Below are 27,101 nucleotides of genomic sequence, written 5' to 3'. Positions count from 1 at the left end.
GCTCTTCCCTGCACCGCAACCCCTTGATCCTCTTGTGTTCCTTTCTTCTCGTCTGTCCTCCTGAAAGGTGGCAACAGGTACCCAGGAGAGGAAGAGAGTATCTAGGTCTGAGGTACTTAAACACCTAGTGAAGATGCTACATCTGAGGGGCCAGTGGACGACGGTGCACGGGAGCAGACCACCGGAGAGTAGTGGGCCAGTCCCTACCTCAGAGTGGGCCAGAGAAATCAGGAACATCTGTGAGGCCTGACTGGGAAGATACCTGACAGAACCTCAAGGTGTTAGGCCTTACCCAGCAGGTCCAGAAGACCACAGAAAGTCCCAGAATGGGAAGATGTGATGACAGTGTGTGCAGTGCAGAATAAACCAGGGGCAGAGCACAGGTGCAACTGCGGGAGGGCCGTAACTGGAGCTAGACTACACACTGCCCTGAGGGCAGGAGATGCCAGGGATCAAGGCCGGCAGATTGGGGTAGCTGATCCACATGACAGACTTTGTGGCTCTAGCGTCAGATCCAGCAGCATGTAAAACAAACGAGGTGCGTGTGCATGAGCACCCAAAATCCCAAGGAGGTGAGTGAAGGAGAAGGGACTGTGGCATGACCAGCCTCCCTATGCATTCTCACTTTACATCTCTTATCTCCTCTCTCTCTCTGTCTCTCTCTAGTGAGTACAAACATCCTATAGCAAACTAAAAGAAAAAAAAAAAAAAGTGCCAGGAACCAATAGTGCCTTTTCAGGTCTTTAAGGTTCCTGGGTGATTTCATAGTAGGGATAAAACAGTCTTTTTTGTTTTAAACAAGATTTCTGTGTCTGAAAGCTTACACACTTACTTACTAAGTAAAAATGATAAGCCACCAAAGTATCTCAATCTATAACATTTGGGGTTTCCTCATTTCCCGCTTAGAAGTTTCACTTACCAAGGAGAGACTGGGGGGGCCACACTTCCTCAGTCATGAATCACACTCGGACTCCACAGTTGCATGGGCACACAGACCACTTCTCACACGCTGGTGCTTCAAAAAACAAGAGCCAAGAGCGAGATCTTGTTAACCCATTTTATAAGAGGTTGTGGCCTTTGGTTATCAATTCTAGGAAGTTCTATTAACAGCCTGCAGAACCAGCACAAGGTGCTTTAACAATGGAGAACTTTGAGCAGAGTGACAGAGGACAGCCAGGTCACCCCGAAGAGCATACCATTTGCACTGAGCCCCTTCCTTCTTCGTAAAAAGAAAAATTTGAATGCTATTAACAGATGAAGACAACTCTCATGAAACATCCAAAAGAACCATTATTTTAAACCTGCTGTAATTACTTTAAGCCGGTTAAAACCGAAATTCAGATTGATTGCCAGATTTTACCCTTTTATCATTCTTTCATTTCATTCTTTGGTATAAAGCACCTTAAGCAGTGTGTTTCTGAAATAGGAGGGAAAGGCAGTTGGTATTGAATAAACTATACCAGCAATTTGGGTTTGTATTTTTATTTACATATTAATTTATTTGGTGCACAATTATAGGACTTTATAGAAAAAAAAGAATCATAAATATACAGGCCCTGTCCAGTATCGCAGTGGTTAAGAAAGCTGAGTCCTGCAGGACCAAGCATGGTTTGAATCCAGGTCTGGAGACTTGAAAGCACGCCAGGTGCATGTGTGTGTGCCCAAAATCAAGACAGGGTGGAGCAAAGATAGGGAAGGGAAGGTGCTGGGACCGAACCCCACTGAGGAAGGATTTCTCTCTTTCTCTCTGGCAAATGCACATATCCTCTGGCAATAAAAAAGGAATCATAAATCATTAAAACCATTCACGTTACCAAAACCAAGCCCACCTGTCTGATCTCCTCATTCAACTTCATATATAAACATCCTAAAACCTTACATTGTAATTGATGGAAACTCTTCAGCAAAACCCCAGCCTCTCTCAAAATATGTATCCCAAACTGAAAGAAATGGGCTACTTCCTATTAGTCTTCCACAAAAATTAAACGGGCCCATTTTTGTGAAGACACCCGTGCCTTCCAATCCCCCACGTGGAGGCGCCTGCATTTCCTCTTCTCCCAGCGCATGCACTCCTTCCTCTACTCTCCCTGCTCTGAGGCTCTGGCTGCTGTGACGGGAAACACACTGCTCACTGCTCCCGCTGCACACTTAGGGAGCAGCTGAGGACGATGGAGGGAAAGTGGGAAGGACTTCTCAGAACTTCCTGGCTGTTCCTCTAGGCCATGAGTCCCACACTGTCCATTTCAGTAATAACCCAAAGGCCAGCTGCCTACAGAAAGTAATTCGATTATAGCAGCTGGAAATTTATAAGATTTTATATCTGCTGAAATACGATTTAGGAAATCCTGGTTGGTTCAGAGGCCGAAGAGCAATATTAAGCATCTTCTGCATAAGGCTCCGTACCTCCAGAGAGCCTTCATGAGTTTATAGGAAGCCAAGGGATGACTGAGGTTCACTGGGAACTGTCCCTGCACTCCCCTGAGCCCGAGCAACCCAGGTGTGCTCACCACACAGTTTCGCCAACCCTGTGGTCCCAGCCGTCTTCTAAAGTCACTGACATCATCCTCTGGAAAGGACCAGGTGCAGATGCGAATCATCAAGGCCAAAGAGGAGTCAGGGAGCGCTCCCTAAGGTAAGGAGGAACGCTCAGTTCGGAAAAATTCCTAGGAGTAGCCAAGATCTTTCTCACAACACCAATAATCTTTCTTTTGGGTGTGGCAACCAAATATGTTCATTGGGACTTCTTTATTAAATGGCATGTTCAAATACATGAACTTCCTCTCTTGAACTCTAAGATCTGTTTTACAACAATTACCACTGCAAGAGTCTTCTTTTGTTTGTTTATATCATAACAGCATTTTAAGGAAGAAAGCTGGACGGATCCACTGGTTCCTGCCTAGGATTATTGGCAATTTCTATTAGCTCCCACATGACATAATTATGTTGCAAACAGGGCCATAGGTCTCCTCTCCTCTCCCAGGGGGTCATGTATGAACCACTCTGGCCCCTCAGCTGGACATCCAACCCAGGTCACACCTGCAGCAGCCAGTCCATTCTTATAAACAGCTAAGGAGTCAGGGCCAAAAGAACCCAAGAAGAAAACCAAGAAGCTTTGATAGGGCTAGAGAGCAAATGCCTCAGGAGAACCCCCTGCTGCATGCAGGCACAGATGACCACACCTGTAGGCCACTCTGCATCTAACCTTCCATAGGAAAAGGCAATGCTTGGGGGAGAGCTAACATGGATTGGGGAAGATAACAATTCCCTTCAAAATTTGAACTCTTAAGTTGAATTCATTCCCAGCCACAGGATTTAGAGGCACACTCCCTCAAGGTTCTTACCCTGCCATTGTTTACAACCCAGTGAAAAAGACCTCTGACCAACCTGGCATCTGATTCTCAAACTAGCAGCCCCAGGACCTTGTCCTCCTGCAAGCCAGCCCAGCCAGCTGGGAGCTCAGACCACAGAGGGGGTAAGCACCACTGGCCAGACAGACGCTCAGCAGTTCACCCATGTGGCCAAGGAGTGGGCTCAGGAGCTAAAAGAACAGAGGGCAGTCGCCTCAGGTCAGAGGCTGAGCTCTCTTATCCACCCCCACTGAGGTCATAAATGAACTGATATATAAATCACAAATCTCTGACATGCTTCCTACGACAGAGGAAAGAAAGTCCAAAGGTAAAGAAACTCCAAAGCCCAAGGTTCACCCCAGGCTGGAAGAAAGAGTATTTCAAAGCAGACACTTAATTACCCATTTAATAAAAAACTACTTATGTTTTATGAACATATAAATTTCCCTACTTGACTCAATTCTCTATTACCCTATTGGGCTCTCTTTTAGCTAGTATTAACCTTGGAACAAACAACCCTCTCTGATGTCCTCTGACATCTTTCCTTAGAGTTCTGCTCCAAAGAAAACTGCCACTGTGAATGTAGGTACAGAACTGTCAGTACAAAATGTTTTGGTTTACAAAAAATAAACCTCTCCCAGAAGTTTTACCTGGTACAACTTTCATATCTTAAAATTGTCTCTAAATGGAAATGCATAAATAAAATTGAATCATCAATTTTCGTGTACCATGTGCCCCTCACTGCTTGGCTTTCTGTTGAAATATGCAACCTTCCCCTGCCCAGCCTATTCAGAAGGAAGAAATGGTGTGCAGCTATACACTCGTGGAGGGACTGAAGGTCAGCCAAGTGGCAGCTTTTATATTCCAGAAACATGAGAGAAATTAACATTTCAGGCCCATCTTAGGAACTCAACTTGGAGACTATATAACAGTCAAATTATACTGGAAATAAAATGAAAATGGACAAGATGACTTGGCATCATAAAGTTTAGTGGAGTGATGAAAAGAAATCCACCAGATACAGGCTCAGAAAACCCAGAAATATCTAAGCCAGAGCTTCCCAACTTGCAAGAATTTTACCCGTAGCTATGATGTAACTGGCAGATGTCGTGTCATCAGTCAGTCAGTCGGTTGGTCAGTCAGCCCCTATGCATAGCACATTCACAAGGCCATCCATAGAGTGGGTCAGAGACAAAGCAAGAACCAAGCATGCTCTTAGAAACTCACATAAGACATTACATTTTTTCCACCATACTTCGGCAAATACTATGAAGTTGGAAGAAGGAGAGATCATTTTCAGGAAGAAGAGTCAAGGAAAGCTTCCTTTAAAAAATGGAAATGCAATTCAGGCTTTGAGGGATAAGTAGGAGATAGGTAGAACAGCAAAAGAGATGATGAGGTATGTTTGCATTGAAGGATTACAGATGAAGCAAATAGTAGATTAGGCAGGACCATTTAAGAGTCATCACAGTAAGTGAACACCCAATCTGAACAGCCCATGCTAAGCTGGGGCATGCATGTCTGGTTCCACCCCTGGGGTTGGGTGAATTGATGGAAACCCCACCATGAGGCCATCTGAGATAAGAGTCTGCAGGAGTGCAGACTGAACTGGGACAGGTAGAGGAGAAAAACAAGTCTGCAAAGGCAGAAAGTCAAGACCACACAGCAGATGGAAATCTAGCCTGGTACTCAAGTCTGTGGAACAAAAGAAGGAAGTGAACCAGAAAATGTGTCCCAGGTGGGAGGCCAAAGAGAAGGATGGTGGCATCAGGATCGTGCAGAGGAAGCAGAGCTGGACTACAACAGTGGGTGCCAAAGTCACCATCCAGGCATAAGGTCACTCCCATGCATGGCTAGGTGGAAGTGAAGGATGTAAAGGAGAAATTCAGACCTGAAGTTCAAGCTTCTAACCTGAAAGTCTTAGAGAATGGAGGCACCATTTAAAGAGTGTGCCTATGAGGCTCCACTCAGAGATGGTCAGGGACTCCCAGTAGGCTGGCTAATGTGGCTTGGAGCCCAAACATTAACATTAGAAGCCCAGGAACATTCGAAGTGATATACAACTGGTATATCACTTTGGAATTATTCAGACAAAAATATATTCCATATTATCAGAAATATATTAACTCTAAAACAAAGTTTAAAATATTTAAAATACAGTATTCCCCCCTTATCTATGCTTTCTCTTTTCACAGTTTCAATTTTCTGTGGTCATACAAAGCCTAAAAACATCAAATGGAAAATTCTAGAAATAAACAATTAATACATTTTAAATTGCATGCCATTCTGACTATAGCATGATAAAATCTTGCACCATCCCACTCTGTCCTTACTGAGAGAAATCTTCCTTTCATTTGGTATATCCTCACTGTTCCCATCACTTGCCCATTAGCGATTTAGCAACCATCCTGGTCACCAGGTCCACTGTCCTGATATGTCAGTGCTTGTGTTCCAGTGACCTTAATTTACTTGACCATGGCCCAAAACACCAGAGTAGTGATACTGGCAATTTGGATATACCAAGTAACGAGTGTACTTAAAGCACTTTCTTTAAGTGAAAATGTGAAAGTTCCCTACTTAATAAGGAATGGGGAAAATTCATATGTTGATGTTGCTAAGCTCTACAATGAGGATAAAACTTCTATTCATGAAATTGTAGATTGTTTTGCTGTCACACCTTAATCTGCAAAAGTTACAGCAGTGGTGATAAGTGCAAGTACTTATTAAGATACAAGACACATTACAACCGTGGGTGAAAGACATGAACATGAACATGCTTGACTGACAGCAACCGAGCTCAGAACCATTCACAGTGTCAGGCTTCTACTGGAGCCTTGGACTGTACCCCTTTGGATAAGGGAAGACTACTACAATAAAAAAGAGCTAGGCACCACAGGCTATGCTTGCAAATCATCTGATATATAGAAATACCAGTCTAGAGACGTCACACGTCCTAAACAATGAATGCATGCCCTTGAATTCAAGACAATAATGTAAACAAAGTGACTCAGAATTTTCTTACTAGGGATTAAAATACATAATGAATAAAAGATATTATTTCTTAGCTCATTAATCCAAGGCCACTGGTCTAGTTGAGAGAACTACCTGGAAAACTTGTCATTCCAAGATGGAGAGAGGGTGAAGAAAATCAGCTCACTATGCTATGCCTGCTGCTCCCCTTTCTGTCACTGTCCCTGACCTGCCGTTCAGGTCTGCATGTGGCCACCTCTCATAGTCTCTGTTATGCTTGTCTGCCAGCTGTGCACACCTGACAGTGTGTGTTACAAACATTTATAGGAAGAACAGTGCTGGCTGAAGGAACAGTATGGGGTCTTTAGGAACCTCCATCAATTCAACAGAAAACAAAGAAGTGTTGGCTACAGGAACAGAGAGAGCAGCATCAAAGCAAAAATGCCAGGAGAGCAGAGGAAAGGGGGAGAAGGAAGAGAGGTGAAAGAGAAATATGCTAGAAGCAGCTCACAGAGATAATCAGGTGCTACAAAATGTGTAGGCTTTTTTAAATATTATATACTTCATCATGATAAAATTGAATTTTACTGTTTACAATATTATATACTTCATCATGATAAAATTGAAATGAACTGTTTACTTTTTTTTTTTTAATTCATGACAGTGTGGTGCTTAAGAGAGAAGAGAAGCACCCTCTGCAGGGATCAGTCACACTGTGATTGCCTTCCTCCAATCCTCTCGCTCATCATGATCTTGGGCACACAGGTAGGCACACCATGTTTTCAGGACAACAGGGTCAGGACTCGAACCATGGTTAGTGTGTGTCTTCCAAGGAGTTCCATGGTCCTGTACACTACCGAGTACACCACAGAGGTTGAGCCTACTTAATCCGTTATTTGAAAAAAAAAAAAAAAAAAAGGGTATAGTTGTGCATATTTGAGGCTTATTACATAATGTTTGTTAAAGGATAATATAGATAGTAATGTTGTTACTTATGGTGATGCAAACTAACATAACTATCATTTCACATAGCTACCTTTTAGTAACGAGAGGCTAAAATCTATTTCCCTAACAAAATTTCAAATACCTAAGATTTTATTAACCTCGTCTTCCCATTGGATATTACATTTCTTTTAATGACAAAAACAAACAGACACAGACAGAGAGGGCAGCAGGCAAAGGGAAAGGGCTAGCGCTTGGCCTTTTGCTTTAACTAGCAGATCCTCCACTGCTAGCTGCCCTCAATTCCTGAACAAATATCCCACAGTCAAGAAAACAACTTGACCCAAGATCCCAAGAGAACAATGGAAGAGAAGGAACTGTGGTGTGGCCATCCCCCCGGGGGTGATTTCTCACTTTCTGTCTCTGTCTCTGTCTTTCTGGTGAGTGCACGTGTCCTATAGCAAAAACCTCCCCCCCCCAAAAAAAAAAAAGAAAAGGAAGAAAGAAAAGAAAACAACTTGAAATGGAGAAGCAAATGCATATAAAGCTTGAGGTGAGACAGGAAGTCTAGAGTAAAAAGTGGCCACCATTTCAAGTGGGCAGAAGGGCAACTTATCCTTCCTGTCGGAACCAGGGCCAGCTGGTGCTCGAACCTGTTCCATGGAGCTGGCTCCTAACACCCCCTGGAATTTTGGACTCTGACCACTTTACATTCAAAACAAGTTCAGGATTCAAATGAAAATCTTAGTATTTTTGTGGGGGTTTTTTGACACGAAGCTCTTGATGTGTTCAATATTGCCATTTAAACGTTAAGTAATATTTGACAGATTTTGAGAGTTGTAACAATACAGTACTATATCCCATAAAGCAAACCAGCACTTTGCCTTACTCTACACATCAGTGTATGTGTCTAAGGAGACACTTTCCCCTGCATCACAGGTCAGTACAGGACGCAGGACACAGTAACACGCAGTCATCATTTCTCGGGATTTCACTTCTCACACTGTGGTCTAATGCTAACAGTATTTGAGAAGAAAGAAACCCAATGGCCTTCCATTTTGTCTTTACGCTGGTCATTTTTTTGGTGAGTATTTAAGGCTGGTAGTAACGGCTGACCCTGGAGCCAACAGATTGCCTCAGTGGCTGGCATGAGGCTGGAGTAATACATTCTTACTCCATGAGTCCCAGAGTTGACAATGAGAAGTGCCCTGGCCAGCAGGGAGGCATGGGAGTTGAGGGAACAAACGAGAGGGGGCCAAAGTGACTTCTTCATTAAAGCAAACAAGTTGCCAAAAACAAGCAACTGCTCAAAATGAGCAATTTCTGAAATTGGCTCTGTAAGGACACCAGCGTCTCAGAAGAGTGAATACTTTCTTAATTTGGCCACCCTGTGCCAAATTTTCAAAGGGCAGGCTTGCTTTTTATGAAAGGGATTTTGAAGCACTTGCACAAAGCGGCTAATTTGCATGGGCTACTGGCCTCTCAGCTTTCAGTCTGACAGCTAAATTGATACATCCTTTGTAGGCTAAAATCTCAGCAACAGGAAAGACAGGGTGTCTGAGGCCTTTTGAAAATGTGGTCTCTTGATTCCTGCTTTTTCACAACAGCACAACCAATAAGACTTATCCCTGGAAGCAATAGGCTGGCCCATGCAAAGGGAATTGATTTAACTCTAAATCTAATTCCTAAAATTTAATTCTAAGATTATGATTTAACTCTAAAATATTTATTTAAATGCTATTGTCAGTTAACTACCTCTGGTAAAGCAGAAAGGAAGACACTGGGTTCTTTCATTAGCCCTATGGTCCACAGGAAGAGGAGAATGTTTGCTACCGACCACACCCACACAGGGACCAAAACCTCCTCAGAATAAAGCTGAGCTAAGACCACGGAGATTGGTGACTAGGGCACCAAGGAGAGGGGCTCACTGATCCCTAGAAAGCTGGACAACTACGACATTCACAATAAATTGTAGTGAAATAGGGCAGATCATTCAGAAAATATATTTTCATAAAGAAAGAACAGGAGGTAGCAGTTTCTTAGAAGTTTTTATTGACAAACCCATTAAGTAGAAATAAAAAGATGTCCTTCGATTCAACAAGGAGAATTAGATGAGCACAACCCACTCAGACCAATCTAGTATGTCTACGGAGCTGCCATGTCTGAATTATCCACAATTTTATTTATTTTACATACCTCAATGCTGTTACTGTTTTATGTGACATACAATGATATGGGCCAAGAAAACTGTGTTTTTCTTTGGAAGATTAACTATGATGATATTTTCTGGCTGAAATCTAGCAAATGCTCTGAAGTCATTTCAGAATATTCACATCTCTAAAGATACGAAATGTAAAGACTTCTAAATCCTTTTGAGATCAGTCCCAGTGACCAATGGAATCTCTTTTCTTCAAAGTGGATGCAGAGTCTGAAGAAAGAAGAATTTTCTCATGCTCACATTACAGCACACAGGCAAATTGCTCAATAGGGGAGCCTTTCCACCTAAATGTGTGTTTTTATGGTTAATGGAGCACTTAATACTACATGGATCCTTGCACTGCCAAACCAAAATTGCAACTCTATTCTATCAATATCTGTCATCCTCTCAATAAAAATTAGCAAAAAGAATAAGAAAAAGGCCACTACATGACAAACTAGATGGCATCCTACTTGCCTTTATACACATCGTTGGGTTTAGAGTGTTTACACAGTGGAGGTCAGAAAGTTTTTCTTACATTTGGCCATGAGTCATGTTGTCCACTTCAGTGCAAACTGTTCTAAAACTTCCTTCCAAATGAAGAAGTGGCACAGCTTCGCTCATACTTTAAAACAACCACATTAGTTGCTATTGCTTAGACATGATGTCATTCTGCCCATCAAGAAGATTATCTTATCAAATTGGGCACCTCACAAGGACCCGGAACCAGCAATGCCCTGATACCAACCTGCTGTGGAAATGGAGGCTCATGTGAATGGGTCAAGACGCTTCTTTCATTTTCTTGGCAACCTGTACCCTTAAAAACACAGTCTAGGAGTTTGATCTAATGTTGTGGCCTTTGCTTCATCTTGCTCCTAACCTTGCTAAGTTGTACCATGGACCCAAATTATAAAACTTAGAATAGGCACCATGAACAATCCTAGGAACTTTCTGAGCGCACTGGCTAGGGAGGAAGCTAGTTCATTGTAACCACAACATTCTCATACAAAACAGACTTTAAGATAAGCATAAAAAGAGACAGACAAAGACATAGTTTTTAAAAGATTAATTCAGCAAAAAGATATAATAATTATAAATATATACCCAATAGCAAGGAACCTAAATATAGAAAATAAAGACTGCAAGATACAAAGAGAGATTTAGACAGCAACACACTAGTTGTTGGAGATTTCAACACCCCACCATCACCACTGGATGGGTGGGATGGAGACACAGGAACTAATTAAATTAACACCATAAACTAAATGGACCTGACAGACATATATAGAGCATTCCACCCATCAACTACAAAACATACTTCTTTCTCATCTCTTCAAGGAATATTTTCAAAGATTTACCACACAATAGGCCATAAAACAAGACTCTATAAATTCAGAATTATAGAAACTATACCTAGCATCTTCTCTGACCATGATGGAATAAAATTTGGAATCTACCATAGGAGAGCCCTTGAAAATACACAAAAACATGAAAACTAAACATAGAATGCCTTTCAAACTACTTAAGAAATTAAAACTAAAATCAATATTCATTGACACCAATGAAATGAACACACAGCTCTCCATAACCTTTGGGACACTATAAAAGTAGACATTAAGAGGAAAGTCCATAACCATTAGTGCTCACAATAAAAAAACATGGCAAATACTTACTTAACATCACATCTTAAGGAATTTAAAAAATAAACCAAAAAAAACCTCCAAAAATAAAAGAAAAGAAATAGTAAAGATTAGAGCTGAAATAAATGGAATCAAGAATAAAAGAACTATATAGAAAAAAATAAACAAAACAAAAAGCTGGTTTCTTGAAATAATAAACAAAGTAGATAAACCATTAGATAATCTAATCAAGAAAAACAGGAAAAGGCACTAGATAAATAAAATCAGTAAGGAAGCTAGTAGTACTACACCTGATATATCAGAAATATGAAACATTATAAGAGAATACTATGAGTGACTATGCCAACAAACTAGAAAATATAGATGAAAAGAACATATTTCTAGACATATATGAATTACCTAGGCTGAATCAGGATGAAATAGATAGCCTGAGTAGATCAATAATAAGTGAAGAGATTGAATCAGAAAAGTCCAGATCCAGATGGCTTCATCTATGAATTCTTCAAAACTTTTTAAAAAGAGCTAAATCTAGGGCTTGCAGGTAGCTTGGTGGTTGTGGCACTCAACTCCCACAAGGACAATTGTGGTTGGAGTCCTGTACTCAGTACCTTGAAACTCACACTAGGCACATGTTTATACAAAATTCTTAGAGAAAAATGGAGGAGAAGGGATTGTTGTGCGGCCACCCCCCCAAAAGTTATTTCTCACTTTCCCTCTCCATCTTTCTCTCTCTGTGTCTCTGGCAAGCACATGCACCCTATAGTAAAAAAGAAAAAAAAAAAAAACTAAATTCAGTTTTTCTCAAACTATTTATAAAGATTCAAATAGCTAAACTCATTCTATGAAACATATATCATTTTGATACCAAAACCAGACAAGAATATAACAAAGAAAGAAACCTACAGACCAATAGCCCTGATGAATACTGATACAAATTTTTTCAACAAGATACTAGCAAACTAAATCCAACAGAATATTAAGGAGACTATACACCACAGTCGGACAGGCTTTATATCAGAGAGGCAAGGATGGTTCAATATTTGCAAAACAGTATGTGTAATACGTTACATTAATAGAAAGATAGATCAAAATTATATGACCATGTCTATAGATGGAAAAAAATGCATTTGATAAATACAAAATCCCTTCTAATCAAGACTCACATCAAAATAGAAATAAAAGGGACATTCCTCAACATAATAAAAAGCTACATACAGCAGACTCATTTACTTATTTCTTAAATAAAACCCTTAATGTATAGACAATAATCCCCGGAATAGACAGGTGGAATTACACCAAGCTAAAAAGTTTTCTCACAGCAAAGGAAACAATAATTAGAGTGAAAATACAACTCATGAAATGGGAGAAAATATTTGTAAATCATTGCTCAGTCAAGGGATTGATATTCAGACTATGAAGGAACTCAAGCAGCTAGCCCATGGGGGGAGGGGGGGGCCAGGGAATCCAATTTAAAACTGGGCAAATGAATTGAATACACAATTCTGCAAAAAAGACTTACAAGTGACCAAAAGGCATAAATATTCAAAGTTTCTCATTATAAGAAAAATACAAATTAAAACCAGGATGAGATACCTTTTACCTCCAGTTAGAATAGTCAAGATCAAAAAAATAAAGAATGACAAGTGCTAGAGAGGCTGTCGTGAAAAAGAAACCCTCCCACTCTGTTGATGAAAATTTAAATTAGTATATCATCCATGGAAAACAATACAGAAATTTTTCAAAAATCTCCAAATAGAACCACCTGTATGACCCACTAATCTCACTCCTTGGTATTTACCCAAAAGATAGGAAAATACTGAGTCATAAAGACACTTGCACCTCCATGTTTATTGTAGCATTACTCAGAACTACTAAAATATGGGACCAAACTAAGTATCCAAAAACTGATGACTGGGTTGAAAAACTGTGGTAGATTTATAATATGGAATATCACTCAGCTACAAGAAAAAATGAGATCTTCAAAGTTAACATTCAACATTATTTTTTAAAGAATTATTTATTTAACTTTATTTTTGTTTTATTTAATTATTTTAATTTGACCAGAGAGGGACAGAATGTGTGTGTGTAAGAGAGAGAAAGCTAGAACGCAAGCCACCAGATTTAGGGCTTGAACGACAGTCTGCCACATGGGAGTCCAGTGCCCTTAACCACCACACCACTTGCCAACTCCAACATTCAATATTATGAATGATATTTCTGAACTTGTCCCTACCATTAAGTTGGCCTTTTTCTTGGTCATTTTCTGTTCTCTTATTTCTGTCTTTTTGTCTTTAGTTTTCCTGGTATAGCAATCCCCTCAGAACTTCTCGAAGAGATGGTCTGGTGTTGGCAAATTCTTTGAGGTTTTGTTTATCTGAGAATGTTTCAGACTTTTCTTCCCATATTGCTCAACTCAAAGTGAATAGACTTAATGCTGAGTGAAGTGAACCAGACATTGAAAGATACCCATTGTATATCCCCACTCAATTTGTACTAAGTGTCTGCACTCTATGGCAGAGGTTAAGAGATATAAAGATGAAGAGGATGGGTGTAGATGCTAGCGACTATGAGGGGGGAAAGTGAACGATAGAAAGTAGGGGGTGGAGGGTAAGGCAGAGGTTAAGAGATATAAAGATGAAGAGGCTGGGTGTAGATGCTAGCGACTATGAGTGGGGAAAGTGAACGGTAGAAAGTAGGTGGTGGAGGGTAAGTGTGAAGTGCAAGCGGAGGAAACATTTGACAAATGGAAAAATATAAATTTATCTGTTGAAAAGGTATGTATGTAAATACATAATGAGGGCTTTATGTGAAATTAATAGAAGGTGATGTTTTCCAATGAAAATGTATATGGTAATATCCTTGATTTGATTTTCATGTACTTCATGTATACTATAAAAAGCCATATTGTGTTCTGTAGAGATATACAACAATTAAATGTGAATAAAATTTGAAAAAAATTAAATTTAAAAAACTCAAGAAAAGCTCATAGCAGATGCATTTTATCTATCTACAAATTAAAAAAAATTTTTGGAGAGGTTTTTGCTATAGGACATGTGCACTCACCAGACAGAGAAAGCGAGAGACAGAGAGACAGAAAGTGAGAAATAACCCCACGGGGTGGCCATGCCGCAATCCCTTCTCCTCCATTCTTCTCTCAGGATCTTGGGCATACACGCAAACACACCTGGCATGAGTTTAAGCCACCAGGTCAGGGACTCAAACCATGGTCAACTACATGGGAGTCCAGCGACATTGTCATTATGCCAACGGCTGGTCGCAAATTTCAATTTTTTTTGGACCAAAATTAACTCACTTACTTTATTTTAATTTTAGCTGTATCAAAGTTTCAATTCCATTTTCCATGAATGTTTTGACCAGGATCCTGTCACTGTTCTCAATGAACAGTGTGAAGGGGGAGGACAAGGCCAACCCTGTGATCAACAGTGGCCAGTGAGCAAAACAGTTTCCCCTTAGTAATACAAATACATTATCTGTGCAAATCTCTCGCTTATACTGATAATTTGCTTAATAAACCCACTTATCATAGATATCAGGTTAATTGTTAAGTCAAATCATTGCCATTTTGAACTAATGATTCCGTAACAGGAGTGTTATCTGTCTGTAGCAATTCTGCAGTCATCAATTACAGCACACCCTTCCTGGGCTCTCTTCTTTCTCTGTAATCACGGGATTTGGGACCCTCATACATCCACAGCTCTGCAAGCAATGGTCGACTTACACCCCCCCACACAATCTTCTCTCTCTGTCCCTTCTCCTGTCAGCCATAGAAAAAAGGGATGACTGAAAGAGGTCCTTCTCATTATCAAGTTTTCTATTTCATACAAGGCTTTAAAAAATATATATGTGCTTTGGTGACAGTAAAAATGAAATTAGCATGTAATTTACCAAACAAAAATCTTAAAAGTATTTTAGTTAATTTAGCACCAGAATAGTAGTATTAGGAAACTTTAAGAAGTACATGGGAAAATTTGTGGCAGGACGCTCACACAGCCTCTTTGAGGCTGATCAACATGGAGGGATTGCAGCTTTGCCCCTGGAGATGCTGCTGAGTGAGTCATGGGCACATGTGTACCCGTGTTTCAGGGCTGACTGAAGCTGCGTCAAGACCCTGTCAGAAATGTGCACACTTGTTCCCTTTTGCTCACTCATTGAATAGACTTAAAAAAAAATAAAATAAAACCCTCATATAAAAATAGAATAAGTGTATGAATTTATTTTGACTCAAAAAATTAAAATCTAGGCATACATTTTTCATAATACACATTTTTCATGGACTTTCTGAAGATCCCCACCTATGTTCTTGTTGGCATTTTGTGCTTGATTTTAAAATGTGCCATTTACGCTATGGTAGAGAGTAAAAAATTGGAGAACATAAAAAAAATAGTATGGACACTGAGAACAATGTGGAAGGAGGGTGGGAGAAGGGACGACTATATGGAAGGAAATCTAGGAGAAATAGTAGAGAGGCAAGGCATTTGTGGGACAAAGAAATGGTTTATTACCTATTGATGATGACATACATATAGTATTCTCAATTGGACTGGTCTGAGATCTATTTCACGCTGAGTAAATTCTCTTTATAAGCCAAATGATATACAATAATCAAATGTTTTTTTAATAAGAATAATAAAAAATGAATGAATGAATGAATAATAATAATAAAATGTGCCCTTTAGTCTTGACTTCATGTTCTTTCTTTGGTTAGTGTACACTCACACATCTCACCAACCATTGCTGAGATGCATCCACAAAATGACGACATTCCACAAGAGTAACAATTAGTCTAATAATCAGATCTAGAGCCTTAAAAAAAGGTCTCCATAACTCTGAAGATGAAACTACGATGTAGAAATAAAGTCTACAGACAGACTGCAGTATTCCAAAGGCCTATCTTGTATTGGGAATTTTTTTGTTCAAACTCTATAGACACAAGTGCTAAACTGACATTCTTGTCACATCATGCTTGTCATGCACATCCTCCTGAGGACCAGCAGACATCTAATGACTCAGTCAAGTGATAATATGAAGTCTATCTTTCTCTCCTCATGCATTCCATCAGAGGAACTATCTAATCTCAGACTTTCCTATCAACCCAGCAGTCCTGTAAATGCCAGGGAAATTAAACAATAAACAAACCTCTCAATTCAACTGGAAAACTGGTACCACTGTAGGGTAAGGCAAGAAGACTTGTCATCATGCATGGAACAAAATGCCTGGCCTGGTTTGTCATTTCCCTATTGACCTGCTTCAAGTTGCACTGAGAAGAAGGTGTAAGACTAGTTATTACTGACAGTTCCTAAGTCATGCCCCATCTCTAAATACTGTGAAAGAACTGCCAGTCAGAAAAGTGGCATGAAATTTTGGTGACAGCTGCCTATCTCAAGATTCCTATTTTAAACCACCTAACCACAATTTGATACAATAATACAGTGTTTACTGCAATTCCTGAATAGAGATGAACTGCTCCTCCAAATTAGGTCTCTTGTTTTTGTTTTTTGTTTTTTGTTTGTTTGTTTGTTTTGAGAGGTGTTCTTTTTTCTTTTTTTGCTATAGGGCACGTGCACTCGCCAGACAGACAGAGAGAGACAGAGAGACAGAAAGCGAGAAATCACCCCCAGGGGGGATGGCCACGCAGCAATCCCTTCTCCTCCATTCTCCTCTCAGGATCTTGGGCACGCATGCACACATGCCCAGCGTGAGTTTTAAGCCACCGGGTCCGGGACGCAAACCGCGGTCGACTACTTGGGAGTCCAGTGACATAGCCATTACACTAACTGCTGGTCCCAGGTCCCTTGTGTTTTTGTATTCTCGAGTATATGGGGGTCTTTCACCCAAAGCTAAATCATAATCATCCTGAAATGAGAAAAGGTAAGATCAGAAATGATCCAGCAGCTGGTTACATAGTGGTAACACAACTGAATACACTTGCAAAAGGTCCTGGGTTTTAATCCTGAGACTTCCTTGTGCCAGGCCCTCAGGTGTGTTCCTGTGGTCTGGGCTGACTGAGACTGGGAGCAAATGGCAGTGTGAAGACCATGTCGAGAGGTGTTGTTTCTCTGTGTTGTTTCTCTCTCTCTCAGGGAAGAAATAAATAAATAAGCTTTAATAAGAAAGGAAGGAAGGAAATAGCCCAGGTTTCTTGATTTCTTTGCTGTGAACCTCCACTGATGTCAACTTCCCCACCATCTCCTCTGTTGGCCAAGGATGGCAGATGGCAATTCTTTCCAGTAGACAAGGCACATCTGCAAAGCATGATGTGAACAGCCAGTAGTGACAAGGGTTCTCTTCGAACCATCCAGTAGAAGAGGAGGAAAAGAATAATCCTGAAGAAAATCTGAATAACTGAATGGCGTTAGCCATGCACCTAATCCAGCTGATGCTGCATAATAAACTCTGTCAACAGAAATGAACTCTCCCCTTCTTCATCTTCTCCTCCAGCTTTCTCCCATGGTCACCCCTACTGCAAGGACTGGCTCTGCTCTGGCTCCTAGTACCATGACAAACTTTTAAAGAAAGGAAGGACATGGGACCAGCAGGTGGCGTAATGGTTATGTCGCTGGACTCCCGTGTATTCAGTTGTAGTTCAAGTCCCGGACCGGGTGGCTTAAACTCACACTGGGTGCATGTGCGTAGGTGCCCAAGATCCTGAGAGGAGAATGGAGGAGAAGGGATGGTGGCATGGCCATCCCCTCTGGGGGGTGACTTCTCACTTTCTTTCTGTCTGTCTCTGACTTTCTGGCAAGTGCACATGCACCCACCCTATAACAAAACCCTCTCAAAAGAAAGAAAGAAAGAAAGAGAGAGAGAGAGGGAGGGAGGGAGGGAGGGAGGGAGGGAAGAAGAAAGAAAAGGCAGAAAACTACAGTGGTATGAGTTTTGTTCCTCCAAGGACAATCACTCTAGAAACTGTCACTCCTCCAGAGACATCTTCGTTCTTGCTGAAGTCACAAGAGGGATCCCAATCTCCTTCATTCCAATTTGCTTTGACAGACACTGGGCTGTCAAGGAGGGGCTTGGTTCCCCCACCAGGTGCTGCTGCACAGGAATTCCCACAAGGCCCTTGCCCTGTCACCAGAAGGCAGCAGCTTGGGAGAAACATGTGAGTCACAGCAGCATCCAGGAAACTTGACATCAAACTCTCCCCATTTCAGATTAGCCCAGGCCTGTTCCTAATTGCTCCTGTTAGGGCACAGATGCTGATGCTACCATTTTTAAAGGTTTAAACTCTAAGTCATGGTGGGCTTCCAGAAATAAGGCTGCAACTTTTTAACCTAGACCAGATGAAACTCCATTCTAGCCACTAGCCATATTTGTTTAATTTATTTATTTTACATTCATTCACTGAGCATAATCACAGCATACAAAATGAGAGAACTTTGCTTAAGACTTAAAGCCAGGGAACAGGTTAAGATTCTGTTCAAATAGTAGGGACAAGGACCTGTCGACAACTCAAGAGAAGACAAAAATCCTTGATTCTGGAAAACAAAGCATAGAAAAAAATCAGTAACGTTTTAGTCAAAAGTCCCAAGATTCTGTTTCACCAGTTCAGTCTCATGTACTTTATCTTCTGTTGTGGTCCAATCTTTCTGTTTAAATTCTGGAAGATAAGATTCAGCTCCAGACTTGTCCCTACCATTAAGCTGGCCATTTTCTTAGTTGTTTTTGAGCTTTTATTTCTGTGTGACTGTATTTAATTTTCCTGGTATAGCACTCCCTTTAGAACTTCTTGGAGAGCTGGTCTGGCATTGGTAAATTCTATCAAGTTTTAGTTATCTGAGAATGTCCTTGTCTTTTCTTCTCATATGAAGGCTAATCTTGCTGGGTAAAGTATTTTTGGTGGAAATTGTTTTTCACTTAACACTATATTTTCACATTCTTTCCTTGTTTGCATTGTTTCTAATGAGATATCTGCTGTTAGCCTGATGGGATATCCTTTGTAGGTAACTTGCTGTTTCTCTCTTGCCAATCTTAGTATCTTGTCTTTGTGGTTTTGGTTAGTCTGGCTATAATGTGTCTTGGAGAAGATCTTCTTGGGTTGATTCTATTTGGGGTCCTTTGAATTTCTTGGGATTGGAGCTTTGAATGCCTCTCTAGGTTTGGAAAGTTTTCTTCTAGGATTTCATGGAATAGATTCTCAATGCCCTTATTAGTTTCTTCTGGGATACCAATTAAGTGGATGTTTGGACATTTAATGGTATCTAGTATTTCTTGAATATTATTCTCATTTTTAGGAGTCATTTTCTCAGTCTTTGTGGTGAATTTTTCTAGGTCAGTGATTCTGTCTTCTACATCTGAGATTCAGTCTTCTGTATGATCTAGTCTGCTTTTAATACTTTCAAGGGAGGTTTTGATGTCCTGTTTTATAACCTTCATCTCTAATAGTTCCATTTGATTATTTTTTATGGTGTGTATCTCCTCTTTCAGATCATACAAGAACTTCCTCACCTCCTGGAACTTGTCAGCTCTTTTCTCCTGCATCTTCTAAAGTTAATTTTCTCTCTTCTCTTGCATCTCTGTTAACTTTGTCACTATGAATATTCGAAATTCTTTATCTGAAGTTTCTGTAAATTCCATTGTACTATCTATGAATGAAGAGGAGTTATTCTGTTCCCTTGGAGGACAGGTATTTTCTTGTTTTCTCACATTTCTTGTGCCCTATGATGATTTCTGGTCATCTGATGGGTTGTACACTGCTTCCTAATTTCTTGAAGTTCAATCTGAGCATACAGAGGTGTGCAGGAGGAAGTGATCTGCAATCCCTCTTCTGTTCTGTTTTTCACCCTTTAAGCATCAGATTCAGTGGGAACTGAGAAATATCCTGACCCTAACAGTATTCAGATGTTTGAATACTGTTCACTTAGACCTGTCTAGACAGCACATGGAGGCTGAGCAGCCAATGAATGAAGGTAAAAGAAAACTCAGGAAGAGAAAATAAGAAAAAAAATTTTAAAGTTTTATATTTTAATTTTAAAAAGCAAAAAAGGGAAACCATGTACCACGCAAAAGGAATATTTCACAGCTCACGTTCAGTAGCCACCCCAGAAGGGCCTGAGTTTTTGCCTCTCCTAAATGGAAAGAGGGAAAGGCAAGAATTAGCAAGATAAAGGAGAGGCTGAGAGCCAAGAAAATACTTGATTTTAAAAAAAAATTAAAAGACACAGAGAGACAGAGAGAAAGAAGGATACAGAGCTTGCCCTACCACTCTAGAAATGTGTCTGGAGGGTGAAGTCTCAGCAGGGAATCTTCATTTTTAGTCCCTAAAAGCAATATTTCACAGCTCAAATTCAGTAGCCATCTCAGAAGGGCCTGGGTTTTAGCCTCTCCACTCTAGAAATGGGTCTGGAGGGTAAAATCTCAGTCTGCTTTTAATAAAATATTCATTTTTAACCCCTAAAAGCAACATTTCACAGCTCAAATTCAGTAGCCTTCTCAGAAGGGCCTGGATTTTTGCCCCAGTTCCTAGCCACATTTTCCCTAAACAAATTTGAAAGAGAAATTGAAGGCACAATGTTAAATTGTCCTCTTGGTTACCACACCTGGCTTGTTATCAGAGGTGCTGTCTGCCACAAAAGCTCTGAAATCACTGTTCTCCTCTAGGTCAGCATGGTGACACCAAAGTCCAGGCACCATGATGCCATTAGAAGGACAGGATGTAAGGCTCATTTTTATGACTTCCAGAGGGATCTAACTCACTCAGCTGAATGGAGAGTGCCTCAGATGGGAATCTATCAAATGACCCACTGTCACCCCTACCTGATGAGACCAACCATGCCGTAACTACCAAGGAAACTTACTGTGACAGACAGAAACTCTGCTCCAGTACTGCATGGCTACACATATACTTTATACCTGTGGGTCTCTAGTGTAAAAAGAGTCAGAACTCTACACATGATTCTTTCATACAGTAATTGAGATTTATAAAAAAGAAAGAAAGAAAGAAAGAAAGAAAGAAAGAAAGAAAGAAAGAAAACTTACTTGATCCTCTTTATCCACCCATCTCATACTCGTGACTTTGCCTAGTAGCTAAAGCTCACTGCTAAGATTTATAAAAAAGAAAGAAAGAAAGAAAGAAAGAAAGAAAGAAAGAAAGAAAGAAAGAAAGAAAGAAAGAAAGAAAACTTACTTGATCCTCTTTATCCACCCATCCCATACTCGTGACTTTGCCTAGTAGCTAAAGCTCACTGCTAACCTCAAAATTGATGCTGGGGCACTTCCTGGACACTCGCACACACGTGCAGAGTACAGGAGATGGTCTGAGTCCCTATGCACACATTCCCAGGGAGGTCTAAGGGCAACTCTCTGCTTCTGCATTTCACTCTCCTGCTGTGAACAAGGAACACACGGTCCACCGAGTGCCACATTCTTTGCACTCTTATGCATTTTGGTGGTGATTTTGGTTTAAAACAGCCCAAGCATAATGTTGAGGCCTAGCGTTACCAAGCCCAAGATGGCTGGTATGGGCCATACAGAGAAAAGGCATGTATCAGATAAGCTTTGTTCGGGAATTAGTTACGGTGCTGCTGGCCAAGAGTTCAATGTTAATAAATCAACAGTACATACTAAATAAGGTGTCTTTAACAAAGACACACATAAAACAAGGTTATTTATTGACTAGTCGACAAAACTGTCATCACCAGAGGCTCACAGGAGCCTCCCCCCATATCTCCCTAGAAGCAAAGGTTCGTTGCTTGCTAGCTCATTATTTGACTTTATGGACCATAACTACCATGGATAAGGAGAATGAATGGCAAAGACTGCAGGACATGAGCCGTAGACAATACTGGAGCAGAGCAGCCCAGCATTGCACAGCACCCCAGGAGCTGACTTAGGGGAAGCCTGCAGGACTGTGTGGGGGAGCACTAGTCACAAAAGAGCAGCTAGCTCCATAATGAGAGGTCAGGGGTCAGGCAACAGAAGCTGGAAGGTCACACATGACCTACCCAATTCTGACAGCAAAATACTGGCCCTCTTGCTTCAGAGGAGCACATAAGTCATCTAGCAACTGCTAGCTGGGGGAGCCCCTGGTGCCTGACTGTCTGGCACTAACCACTCTGAGTAGACCTGGCTGAAGTCACCCTATGGTGAAAATTAGACCCCATGGAAACTGAAATCTAGACAATTAAGGGGCGTCAGGCCTGCAGGCTGGTGGCCAAGGTCACTTGCTGACTTGAGGCACTTTCTCATTGGACCCCTCATGGTTCTCATTACATAATGGGAACCAGATCCTCATCTTCTCATCAGATAATGATCTTTGCCCCCTAGGTTTAAGAGATGATTACAATCTAGGGAGTTGATTGTGTCTTATTACACTTACGATAATGTATTCCTGACAACTGAGGCTATGCACTTGAACCTCCAAATACCAGCACAGGTCACACTTGGCCCCTTTTGACATATCCTCATCTATTATGTGTTGAATAGGAAAGGGTTTTTCGGCTACACAATGTATAAGGTAGAAAAAGTTATACTGGTACAGAACAGTGAAAACTGTCTTCTCCAGTCCAGGAAAGTGTTATCTTAATTTAACTGAGTCACTTTCAGGTTTTAGTACACTGAGATCTTTGACATTAAAAAAAAAAAAAGGCAAATCAATTCATAAGTGTCATAGAATAAAAAGATCTAATGCCCTAGCTTTATTGCTTCCTTGTAGCCTTAAGCCTTTTCTAGCAAGATCTTCCCCATATTATAATCTGAAGAAACATAACCATTATATTTTGGAATGGAATTGGCTTTCTTTTAAACTATCTTTTCCCTCTTTAATTGTGTGTATGTGTGTGTGTGGGGGGGGAGCGAGGATTGAGTATCTTTCATCATCTCCAGTTCTACATTGCTAGTTGTCCAAAGTAAGCTAAATGAATAGAAATAGTAGAGGTATCTTCAGATTAAGAAGACACAATAGGAACCAGCAGGTGGTGGCATAGTGTTTAAGGCGCTGGACTCCTACATGACCAACATAGTTCAAGACCCAGGTCAAGTGACTTGAAACTCACAAATTCACATGGGCATGTGTGTGTACATGCCCAAAATTATTCTTTTCTTTTCTGTTCTTTTCTTTTCTTCTTTTGGAAAGATTTTTGCTGTACAGTATGTGCACTTGCCAGAAAGACAGAAAGAGACAGAGAGACAGAAAGCGAGAAATCACCCCCCCACCCCCAGGGGGAATGGCCACTCTGCAATCCCTTCTCCATTCTCCTCTCGGGATCTTGGGCATGCACACACAAGCACCTGGTGTGAGTTTAAGTCACCAGGTCCAGGACTTGAATCATGACAGACTATATGGGAGCTCAGCGACATAGCCATTACGCCAACTGTTGGTCCCAATGCCCCAAATTCTTAGAGTAGAATGGAGGAGGAAGGAATTACAGCAAGGCCATCCCCACTCGAGATTTCTCACTTTCTCTTTCTTCGTTTTTCTCTGTCTCTGTGGAGAGTGGGCACACCCTGTGGTAAAAATTTCTCAAAAAAAATTTTTTTAAAAAACAGAAGACACACTAAACAGTCTAGGTTCCAAATTCAAGAATAGTTTCTGTAATGAACACAAAAATATAAGTTAGTGGGCTCCATAAATGCATTCATAAAGAAGATCGCAATGATTTAAAGAGTGATAAATCAAACACAAGAGTTATGAATAAGAATCAGGCACCAGATTTGTGTTCCCCCTGTATCAGCTAGGGCTTCACCATGCCCAGTCCCTGTAGATGGCAGATCTGCAGACCAACCACACTTCTCTGGGGGCTCCCCAGCCAGTGAGAAGATTGCTGGTATATTTCTAGGGAAAGCATCAGGATTGGGAACCAGTCTGCCAATATGAAGGGCCAGAATAGGAAAAGAGTTTCAAACTTGGATCAAGCAATCTTACAATAAGAAATTGTGAAAATTTGGAGACTAGCAGTTAGTGTAATGGCTATGTCGCTGGACTCCCACATAGTCGACTGTGGTTCGAGTCCTGGACCCGGTGGCTTAAACTCACGCTGGGCGCGTGTGTGTGCGTGCCCAAGATCCCGAGAGGAGAATGGAGGAGAAGGGATTGCAGTGCGGCCATCCCCCCTGGGGGGTGATTTCTCGCTTTCTGTCTCTCTGTCTGTCTGGTGAGCACACACGCCCTATAGCAAAAACCTCTCCAAAAAAATAAATAAATAATAAAAAGAAATTGTGAGAATTAAAAAAAAAAAGTTTCTTTAAAAGGAGTATTTCATGTGGCTCTTCAACCAAACCTGGCTCTAAAAATTTCCTGACCCCTGAGAATATTAAATGCAGCTACTAAAGTAAGGATGTGTACGCACATAGATTAGTTGAATGCTTTCAAGAGATCTGGTGGCAACATGAAAGGGAGGTTTAAGCCCCACTAAAATTGTGATCTGAACTGCAGAGAAATAGTTGATATTTGACTAAAACTTACATAAGACCCTTCTTCCTCCCTTCCCCATGCAAGCAGGGTCAGCAGGAGACCCATTATCTAAAAACCTCAACTCCACAAAGCACTGAGGAGAGAAGGTGATCAAAAGAGCTTGAGGACAATCCAGAGGAGGTACTTAAGAAGAATCAAGTCTCTGCCAATTACAGCCACAGCCAGCTCTTTGTTTCAGAGAAGCCTGCAGTTACAGGACTTAGACTGGGACATAAATTCTAATTAAAGTAAATCTTTCTTGGATTCCCTGCAGAATTCCCCTCCCGAGCTCTGTCTTTCAGCAGTGTTCCAGCTCCTTACTCCCCAGGTCCATCAGAGCTGCTCCTTTCCAGCCTAGCCCAGGAGGGAAACATGTGGGATAAGATGTGGGCAAATGGCCTTCCTGGGACATTTAATCTCTCTTCTGCAACTATTGCCAGTAACTGCTCTGTAAAGGGGTGTATCAGCTCTGGGTGCAGGTGAGAATTGGGATCCTGCTAAGGAGGAGGAAGAGGCAATTGGAAGAAGAAAAAAAAAACAAAGCATAACAAAAGGAAAACACTGAAGGAAATTCAAGGAAAAAGCAGAGACTAGAGGACAAGGAGAAAGAGGGAGGTTTCTTGTGCACAGGCAGAGTACAATTAAGGATACCTGTGAGTTGAGGTGCTAACCAAAAGCAGATGTGTCCCTGGTCTTAGACTCCGGTCCCTTTAGCCTATCTTCATGTGGCTGAACTGGACCCCAAAGGGCTTGGAGGAAAAGTGTAAGTCGGCCTGCTGCAATAAAAGCAGAGGCTCCAATCACAAAACCTTTTAAAAAATAAACACTGATTTAAGGCACGATGAGGAAACCCTACACTGGGTGAAATTCCAAGAAAAATGAACAGAGTGTTTCAAACCCTTGGAACCTGCCTTTCAGCAAGTTGTTTAAATGACAACAGAGAGGCCTGGCTTACCTAAAGCTAACAGATCAGAGATCTTCAGAAATCATTGGCCTTTCATCTCCCTAGAAAGACTTCCTTTCTTCTAGATATACCTCAAAGTCCTCAGGACACCACAAACTTCTGGAGTTTAATACCGTTATCTCCTAAATGTTCTAGATCCACCCTAACTAATTAGCCCAGATATGTACCTGTTTCTGACCTTTTGAGACATAGCTGGTGTCTGCTAAAAATCTGGGGCTTCTAAATTAAATTCCTGGATATAAACTATGCTCCCAGAACTTCCAGAGATACTTAAAAGAAAAAAGAAAAGATACCACCTATTCATAATGGCTATGCATGAGTCAATCTACAATAAGTTCCCTCTTTGCAAGACACCTTCTTGGCCAGCCACAGTGGCATAGCAGTAACTCAACGTTCTGCTAAGGTCATATGGAAAAGTCCCAGGTTCGTGTCCCAAGGCCTCCTTGTACATGCTGGGCATGTACACACATGCCCATGATTCTGGCTAGCTGAGGCTGGAATGATTATGGCATAAAGACCCTATTAAGGGTTCTGTCTCTCTCTCATGGAAGAAATTATTAATTAGTAAATTTAAAAAAAAAAGAAGAAGAACATGACACAACAAGTTCTCAAAGGCTCCTCAATAGAGTAGAAATGGCACCATGAACTGGGTTCAAATACCACCACTACTTTCTACCTGTGAAATGCGTACACATTAGTTTTTGTTTGTTTGTTTTAGTTTGTTTTAGTTTTTATGAGTTTCTTCCATAAAAGAGGAATAACAGCAACCAGGTTGCTGGTAGATGTTGAGATTTCAAAATATGTATGTCAAGTTCCTGGCCCATAGTTAGTAAATTTTTAATTTATTATCGTGTAAAAGAAGAAGATTTTAGACACCCAAGGGACAGTAGCCAAGTGTGTGGAGTTATCTACTCTCCCTGGTAGATCGTATCTATGACTCTACCTTATTGCTAAATGTAAGACTGAGGAATGTTAGATTAATTTCCTTAATGCCCATCTTGGATCTAGAAAATACAGTCATCTTGGCATTTGGTTTCCTCCTCTATATTCTGCAACCACAAAGACTTATTCTATTCCTACTATAGACAATTGTTTCTCCTAGCAACTTGCCCAGGGGGGAAATATATATATATTAAACATCATCTGGATGTCTTTGGGAGCCCCATGTTTTAGAAGGGTCACAGGACAAGATTTCAAGTATGAGATACAAGAGAAAAGAAATTTTATTCTCTCGAAATGTTTTCCTTTTATTTGAGGATGGAGCAAAGCAGTTATTCATCACGAAGTGTCAAGGCTCACTAGCAGATGACACAGTTCCATTTTTCCTGGTGACAGCAGTTCTGTTCTACCTTCTGCTATCAGTCTGTCACACTCTACAAGTTAATCTGACTAGTCTTGCCATCTTCTCAAGGTTCCGGGGTAACGTAGAAAGTATAATCCTGAAACTAAGAGGAGCACACGCTGAAGAGGCTCCTTCCTTAAGCTGCTCCAGTATTTAAACGCATCAATAATGAGCTGTTAGGGAGAGATGAATGGCAAGTGCTCATCCACACACAGCCGGGAATGTATATGCAGGGGGCTGGCAGTCGGGCTGCCATCAAGCCACAGAAAGTGGCTGCCGCTGATCACTTGG

The 27,101-nt window shown here is 40.9% G+C and overlaps 1 protein-coding gene across 6 annotated transcripts in view; it reads right to left on the bottom strand.

Moving 5' to 3' along the window:
- The window catches only part of SEMA5A (semaphorin 5A), a 525,920-nt gene that overhangs the window by 391,554 nt on the left and 107,265 nt on the right, over positions 1-27,101 (bottom strand). For 5 of the 6 annotated variants that reach the window (XM_027769892.1, XM_006143312.2, XM_006143316.2 and 2 more), the window contains exon 2: positions 920-1,015. The exons of the other annotated variant lie outside the window; for it this stretch is intronic. The gene's annotated coding sequence lies outside the window, so the exon portion shown is untranslated. The remainder of the gene's footprint in view (positions 1-919; positions 1,016-27,101) is intronic. 6 annotated transcript variants of the gene reach the window in all.

The sequence above is a fragment of the Tupaia chinensis genome, unplaced genomic scaffold, assembly GCF_000334495.1.
Source record: "Tupaia chinensis unplaced genomic scaffold, TupChi_1.0 Scaffold000096_1, whole genome shotgun sequence".
In the NCBI taxonomy this organism is placed as follows: domain Eukaryota; kingdom Metazoa; phylum Chordata; class Mammalia; order Scandentia; family Tupaiidae; genus Tupaia; species Tupaia belangeri.
The sequence above is the reverse complement of the archived record's forward strand: the minus strand, read 5'-3'. Positions and strand labels throughout refer to the sequence as shown.